Source organism: Mercenaria mercenaria, unplaced genomic scaffold (genome assembly GCF_021730395.1).
Source record: "Mercenaria mercenaria strain notata unplaced genomic scaffold, MADL_Memer_1 contig_2983, whole genome shotgun sequence".
NCBI classification, from domain to species: Eukaryota; Metazoa; Mollusca; class Bivalvia; order Venerida; family Veneridae; genus Mercenaria; species Mercenaria mercenaria.
Window position 1 is genome coordinate 18,723 of NW_026461080.1, and position 8,182 is coordinate 26,904.

Sequence of the window (8,182 nt, forward strand, 5' to 3'; positions counted from 1 at the left end):
ATTCCATAAAGTTTGATGCAGCTCATTAGGATCTTCATGCCAGTTGTTTTACAGACTCAATCAAACTGAGTCTGCAATTTTCACTGTTTGCCTTGTTCTCGGTGCTTCCGAGGGATCTACTTTCCAGATTTTATTTACAGGTTGCAGCCCATTACACTCTCAGAGACACACACATTTCTAAAAGTCTGATGCAGCCCATAAGGGTGTCAATGTCAACTGTTTTATTGGTTGCAGCCCATATCATTGTCATGACATTTAATTTTATAAAGTTTGATGTAGCTCATGAGGATGTCCATGCCAGTTGTTTTACGGGTTGAGCCCATTATACTCTCATTACACAGAGACATTTCATAAATTGCTTAAAGTTTGATACAGCTCATAAAACTAAAATGCAAACATTTTTAGTGCTGCGGTCTCAGTGACCTAGACACTTTACCTACTGACCCCAAAAACTATAGGTTCATCTACTGGCCATAGGCAGTTGACCACTGCAGGTTCAAGCGTTCTCTTGTAATTAAGTGGGAATGGTTTTCAGTGTTGAGGTCACTGTGACCTGGATCTTTGACCTACTGACCCCAAAACAATAAGGGGTTACCTACTGACCAAAGGTAGTCATCCTATTAAGTTTGACCACAGCATGTCTAAGTAATCTCTTGTTACTGAGCGGAAACCAAATGGCCTACTGACCGACATGAGCAAAACATTGTTCAAGGGGCAAAACAGATTAGTTACTACTACCGGTAATGAAGTTCAAGCGGTTCTGGAGTAAATGTTAAAAGAAGGTATTGTTGGCAGATGCCGGACACAAAGCAGATCACTAAAATGGAGCTTGAGACTATAACTTGGGTTTGTCAACATTATGAATACCAAACAATCTGAAAAAAAACAACATTTATTTTTATTAATCAAATTTTCAAACCAAATTGAAAAAAAATCACAATCGTCTACAAAAAAGATGACAAAATCTATATAGACAAAAGCTGCAAATTTCTGTTTTTGAAAACGAATTATTGTCATTCTCAGTAAAAGTGAAGTCAAATCCAAAATATCTTTATTCACCATTTATTTCTCCCAAAAAATCATCCTGTTCATTCATTACAGCCAATCCCTGAGGGTTTTTTTTTCAGAAATATTAGTATCACTTCCATCCACGTTACAACTGTTATATCACTTACAATATTTTCCTCAGGCACATCATTGCCACTTTCATCCATGTTATTATTGTTGTCCCTTATTATCACTTATAATATTTTCCTCAGGCCTGTCACTGTCACTTTCATCCATGTTACACTCGTTGTCACTTAAAATGGTTTCTTCAGGCCCATCATTGTCACTTTCATCCATGTTATCATTGTTGTCACTTGCAGTGGTTTCTATAGGCACATCATTGTCACTTTCATCCACCTTACAATCATTGTCACTTCAAATGTTTTCTTAAGGTACATCACTGTCACTTCCATCCATGCTACCATTGTTGACATTTCCAATGGTTTCATCAGGCACATCTTTAATGGACCTGAAAATATTTAATAAATGCACATAGAGTTTGGGCATTTGTTGTTTTCAATAGACATACTGTTGCATGGTGGCCGAGTGTAACAGCCGCAGCCCATAACTCAGTCCCTTGCTGTTTGTCCAAGTCAATTCGCAACGAGTTGCAGCCCACTAGTTAGTACATCATATATAAAGTCTTTATTTCGGGAATAAGGTTACTTCCGCGTCCAAGTCAGTTGATAATGGGCTGCAACCCACAACTTTGTCCCAGTTGTTGTTTGTCCAAGTCAATTCACTACGAGTTGCAGCCCACAAGTAGGTACATTATATATTTTGTCTTCATTTAGGGAATAAGGTTACTTCCTTGTCCAAGTCAGTTGATTATGGGCTGCAGCCCACAACTTTGTCTAACCTGTTGTTTGTCCAAGTCAATTCACTAAGAGTTGCAGCCCACAAGCTGGTACATAATATATTTTGTCTTAATTTAGGGAATAAAGTTACAAAATGTACTTCCTTGTCCGTGTTAGTTGATTATGGGCTGCAGCCCACAACTTTGTCCCAGTTGTTGTTTGTCCAAGTCAATTAACTATGGGTTGCAACCCATAAGTCTGTATATACTCCATGTATTTTATGTCTTTAATATGAGAATTAGGCTATTTCTTGTTCTTAATTGGTTGATTATGGCCTTGGGAATTTTAGTTTGGCAATTGGGAAAAATGGACACTATTTTCGATTGGGAACGGGTCCGTTTACTGGTACCGGACATATAAGGAAAACAATCCTTGATTAGCGATTCATGTGAAGAAGTCGTTAGGTTTTTTTCAAAATATATTTTTAGCTCTGGTGACCAGCGTAAAATTCGACAAAAAAAAAACTCGAGAGAAGACCTTGCCAGGGTGCTACAGACCTGCAAGTTTGGTTAAGATCCATCTAGCGGTTCATGAGAAGTTGTTTACAAGTTTTTCTATTTTTAGCTGGAGATACAGCAAAAAGTGGTTAAATTACAGACTTTATTCTAACCTGGGAATCCAGTCTGACAATTTCTAACTTTTTTTCTATCTACAGCCTGGGGAAACCTGTTTTCCGACTGCAGTGCCACCTATATTACACCCGAAATATGCGGATGTTTGATAAAGAACGATAACTTCTAAAAGCGATAATCCATGGCTAAAAATAGAAACAAATTTCTCACAAAAAAGACAGATCGGAATCTTGTAATTCCGACGGTTTCCGAACATTTCCGGGTCATAGACAAATAACTTTGTACCTCCCATAGCTTTTCCAGCAAGTTGTAACAAATATTAAATATGTCAGAATAAACTTAAATGTGCATCATAGCTATCAAGATGTTATATCAATTAATGCAGCCTAGTGATCTACAAAAGTTTTCGTTTCGAACAAGCGCAACTATAATCACATGTTAATTAGGCTATTTATAGAAAATCGATAATCAGTAGTGGCATAGAAACTCCTTCAGATTTCCCCAGGCGTTGATAATATCAGAAACTCGATGAATGCCAATTAACATTAATAAGCGCAAATTAAGTGGGATCTTTAATACATAGATATTAGGTATGATTTCTTCTGACACTACACACAGACAAAGCACGAATATTATCAACGGCTTCCCAGGCTAACTTTATTCATGTGGTTTAAACAGTATCAAAAATTCAATGCGCCCTGTAGGAATTATGAGTACTGTACCATCAAAATATCCATCGCAAAGGGTTGTATTTTTGACTTTCACAGTGCTAGTGCTGGAGAAAAAATACTTGTAGCTAAGCTTTTAGCCTAATGAGGAAAGTTGTAGCCAATTTTAGGGACGTTAGCTAAAAGAATGTTAGTCAAAACTGGTCCGAGGTCTACATGTATGAGAGTTTGATCAGCATGTTTGAACAGAATAACAGAGAGGTACATACAGTGAAACACCGCTCGCTCGAGCATCGATGACTCGAGCACCCGGGCTCGCTCGAGCAATTCATGTGGTTCCGGCCGATTTCCTTCTACTTTATATGTGATATTACCAAGGCTGGGTCGAGCATCGATAACTCGATCGCTCGAGCATGACACCTGGTCCCTGTGTATTAATTTACTCTTTGTTGTGTCTGGCTAACTCGAGCAGAGGTGTCAAAATTTTTCACACCTTCGGCGGTCAGAATGTATCGGTTAATTAAATATTTTCGCACACCGTGAGAATTGTGGAGTCTATTCCCAGACTATCTTAAATGTTTGTTTGTCGGTATATTTGATATTATGATGAGATTAATTATTGATAAAAGCTTAAAGAAAAGTTTTATTGATCAAATATCGATCAATTACTGATATCTTAAAGCATCATTCCTGCGGGATCGAGATCTTAGTCATTTAATCAGCGGTTGTTTGCATGCAAATGAAGGAAATAATATAGCCGTTTCATAAAATTGAGACGATAATTATGATATGCACTTGTTGATGAATAAAATTAAAAAAAAAAAAAATCTTAGTTGTTTCTTCGCATGTGCTATTTACAAATTACATACTGAAACGTCTATCAATAGATAATGTTTGTAATACGTTTGTTTTCGAAAATGTCACAAGTATGTTATTATAACGCATCACCGTTTACTCAGCAAACGGTCCCGATGACCGTAAACAAACTTTAGTTTTCTTCGTATGTTGGTCAATGTTTGGGTCGCTCGAAACCATGGATAACTCGAGCATTTTGCTCATCCCCTTGCGACCTCGAGCGAGCGGTGTTTTACTGTACATATTAAGTATACCCTACCAATCAGTTTGTAAATGAATTCACTCTTGGGAAAAGCCTGAAACAACCTAGTGTTAGCATATTGGCAGTTTATAAATACCTCAGTTGTACTTTGACCAACAATGGCTGCTTTTTATATATAAAATATACACGTATTACAATTTCAAAATGGTTTATAAATACAAATTTATTGTAAAAATCTCCCATATTGACTTAGTTTGTTAAAAAAAGACAAAAGATATAGACGAATACAGTTAATGTACTCATCTCAAAACGCTCTACTATAACTTGAAAAAAAACACCTTTTCTAATGAGTTTGCCCGGCATATTTCACATACACTCCAAAACTGAAATTTTTTAATTTGTTTTAAACTTGGTAATTCTGTTTTAAGAGCCACTGCTTTACCATTTCTTTGCTATATCAGTACTCTTTCTTGAAAACAGAAGGGGATTCAAGATGAGAGGGTTCTAGTTTAGAGGTTTTTAGTGTATTGTAAAGAATACTTACTCCTACCATGCAGAGCTACTTTCTGGCTGCCTTTTGGACATGGTGTCAGTCTGAAAATATAATAAAATGTTATAAACTTTAAGTTACTTTTCGGGATAAATGCCAGGCATTCACACCAATTCCACTTCAAAAGGTGCTGGGCCTGTTTAAATTTTGGACAGGTCAGACGGTCTGGCAATTTCAGCAGCCTGGATTCTAACTTCACTTTATTTGCTATTGAGCACTTGTTGGTGACACCGGCATGGACATGCTAATGGGCTGCATCAAAAATGTCACGAACAACATTGTAATGGACTGCAACCAGTGATGTAACTGGCATGGACATACTTACAGGCTGCATCAAAATGAAATGTCTGTGTTATGGGTTGCAACCCATAAAACAATTGGCATGGACGTACCAGTGGGCTGCATCAAACTTTAAGAAATGAAATGTCTCGGACAGTTCAATGGGCTGCAATCCGTAAAGCAATTGGCATGGACATACTAATGAGTTGTATCAAATTTAAAGAAATGAAATCTCATGGACAGTGTTCCGGGCTGCAACCCGTAAACCAATTGGCATGGACATACTAATGAGGTGTATCAAATTTTAAGAAATGAAATCTCATGGACAGTGTTCCGGCTGCAACCCGTAAAACAATTGGCATGGACTGTTTCAGAAGGTCTAAAAGAGGGCAACAAAACAAATTATTAATTTTATGTCGAAAGCCCGATCGGGCTATGTTACCAGTCTAACACAAATACAGGGGATGAATACGAATATTTATTCATGAATACAAATTCTACACTAAGGTCACTGAACATTATGTGGCTTTTGCCAACAATTAGACTTACTCATTTGGTTTATCTGGATGTCAAATTTTATGATCTGATATTTTGTAGTAGTCACCCATCCCTCTAAGCCTTACTTGTATCTGTATTTTACTGTTAAGAAAACGAAGACATTAAAAAATTAAAAAAGTCATAATATTCTAGCCAAACTTACTTGCTATTATAAATTAGACATTAATATTCATGTAGAATATTATTTGGACTAGCAGATGGGAACTCTTCTGCCAGTTAAGGATTACTTGTATTTGTTGTTGGCCCTGCAAAATTTTGATTGAGTAATTTGACATTTTTCTATTCACTTATTTCTTTGCACAGAGCTTTCTCTTTTGATCAAGAATTCTACTTAATTTGTGAGTGTATTCACATGTTCAAATTCAGGATTGAATTCTGATAAAAATTTGGTAAACAGCTGCAAAGTCTGTTTTCATGTCAGAGATTGCCTCCAATTCAAGTACAAAACCAACAAGAACTATTTTAACGTTGGGAAAATTGAGTGAATAAATGTTTTCTAAGATGAAGCTTTCAGCTTTGCAAAAAGGCCCAAAGGATGCCATTTTCTGTAGAAATCATGGAATATAAAAACAAATAATGGGCAATTGAATAGCAGGGACAATATTTTAAAGAAATATTACTTAAGTTCTTTCAAAAACGTAAAAAAAAGTCTAACTTTTAGATTTATTTATTGTGACCCAGTTATTACGTTTTATTATCTTGGGTTAAATTTACTGCATTCTAACTTGACAATGGTACGACCATTTTGGGTACGAAACACTCGCTAATTTTCCTTGCATTTTCGAATTAAGCAGTTGTTTTGATGCATGAAATTCCGTTCCCCATAAAAATTATATTCAGCGAATATATGACTTTCTGTATTTCCAAATGAATGATTTGTTTTACAAAACTTACTGTTGTGAAAACGCTGTCTAGATCCGCTTCAGGACTACCAATATGGCGACGGCGTGGCCAGGTCACTTGACTGCGCATGCGCTTAACTCCGTTTTTGCCGAACAATAACGAATGCTAACGATTGAGGTCATTCCATTGGGTGGCCGCTATTAATAGATTGCAATCATTCTTAAACACGAATTGTGTCCGTGACTGTCCAAAGAGGGACAGATATGTCCATTTTCTTCTGGGGTGCAACTCAGAAAATTAAAGAAACAACCCACAATGTACATTTGCACCCGTTTAAGATGATGTCATTATGGGATGCACCCCATAATACAAAATCACCCCACAATGAACCTTATTCTATACCGCTCACCCCACAATGTAGCTCTCGTAAGAGCGGACTGACGACGGACGACGGACGAAGGGTGATCACAAAAGCTCACCTTGTCACTATGTGACAGGTGAGCTAAAAATACATACCAGCGCTTTAAATAGGTTTAAAGAAAAATGTAAACCGACTAAAATTATACAAACTTTCTGAGGCAACCTCGGATTCTATATCTTCCGATGAACATTTAAAGAGATACGCAATTTTGAATAAAGAAAATGAAGAAAAAACTACAAAATTAGTCTGCAATGCACTGAACGAGAAACTAAAAAATCTCAAATTAAACCTGAACGACAGTGACATTGATATTGCCCACAGAGTAGGAAAAAGGCGGAACAACAAGCAGCAAATCATTGTTAAATTTCAATCACGCATTCTACGGGATAAGATTATGTCCAATAAAAAAATGTTGAAAGGCACGGGTATCTTTCTAAGTGAGGATCTCACTAGTCTAAATTTTCATGTTTTGTCTTGTGTAAGACTCAAAGCTCCAGATGAAGTAGAAGCCGCTTGGACGCAAGCAGGGCGTATCTTTTATGTAAACAGTATGGGCAATAAGCACGAAGTGAAAGAACGCGACTTCATTCACTGGATTGACATGAAGTGGCCAGAGAGAGAACACACTGACAAATATAGAAATAACCAGGCCTCAAAATAAACTAACGTTTACAGCTAAACCCATGAATCATAAAATTTGTGTTAACTAGTTTCTAAACATAATGTGCTTTCTGACTCCTCCGGGCAAACTATATTAATCTTAAGTAATAATAAAAATGTGCACACAAACTTTTTGTTGGAAAGTATAGATTTAGTAGTCAAATAGCGTGGTAATAGGGATCAACAGTTACACGGTATTCATGATTATCATTGATGAACCGGTAAATATTGCGCAATTCATGACAAAACTGTATTTATAGGTGAAACGGATTGTACGCATTGAACGATTAGATGTACACATCTTTTTCTTGCACAATTTTACAGTGTCTTTTTATGTAAACTGAATTTGATTTATGTGTTGTCCGGTACATATTTTAAAAAACAGGACAAATTGATTATTTCTGTCATTCCTGTCATCGAATAATTTGATATCTATAAAATATTTTTATTTGAAAAACAAACCGATGAATCAAGACCGATATTGTCAATAAAAATAGTTCATACTTTAGAAACAACGGAACAACACGTGATTCATTCAATAACCTGAGGTAGATTTTGCGCTATTAGTTACCTGTAAATATCGGTTACCTGTAAATGGACTAATTTCACAGTAATGTTTATAATATACACATTTGCATTTATAATTTACAATGCAATCAGAAAATAATGT

General features: G+C 36.3%; 1 long non-coding RNA gene across 1 annotated transcript; it reads right to left on the minus strand.

Annotated features, from left to right (window-relative positions):
* Positions 1 to 883: 883 nt before the first annotated feature.
* Positions 884 to 6,599, minus strand: LOC128552639 (uncharacterized). Its single transcript, XR_008369132.1, has 3 exons — positions 6,483 to 6,599; positions 4,746 to 4,795; positions 884 to 1,516 (listed from the first exon to the last, which is right to left on the minus strand). It is a non-coding gene; the product is annotated as an uncharacterized LOC128552639 (long non-coding RNA).
* Between the last annotated feature and the right edge of the window lie 1,583 nt (positions 6,600 to 8,182).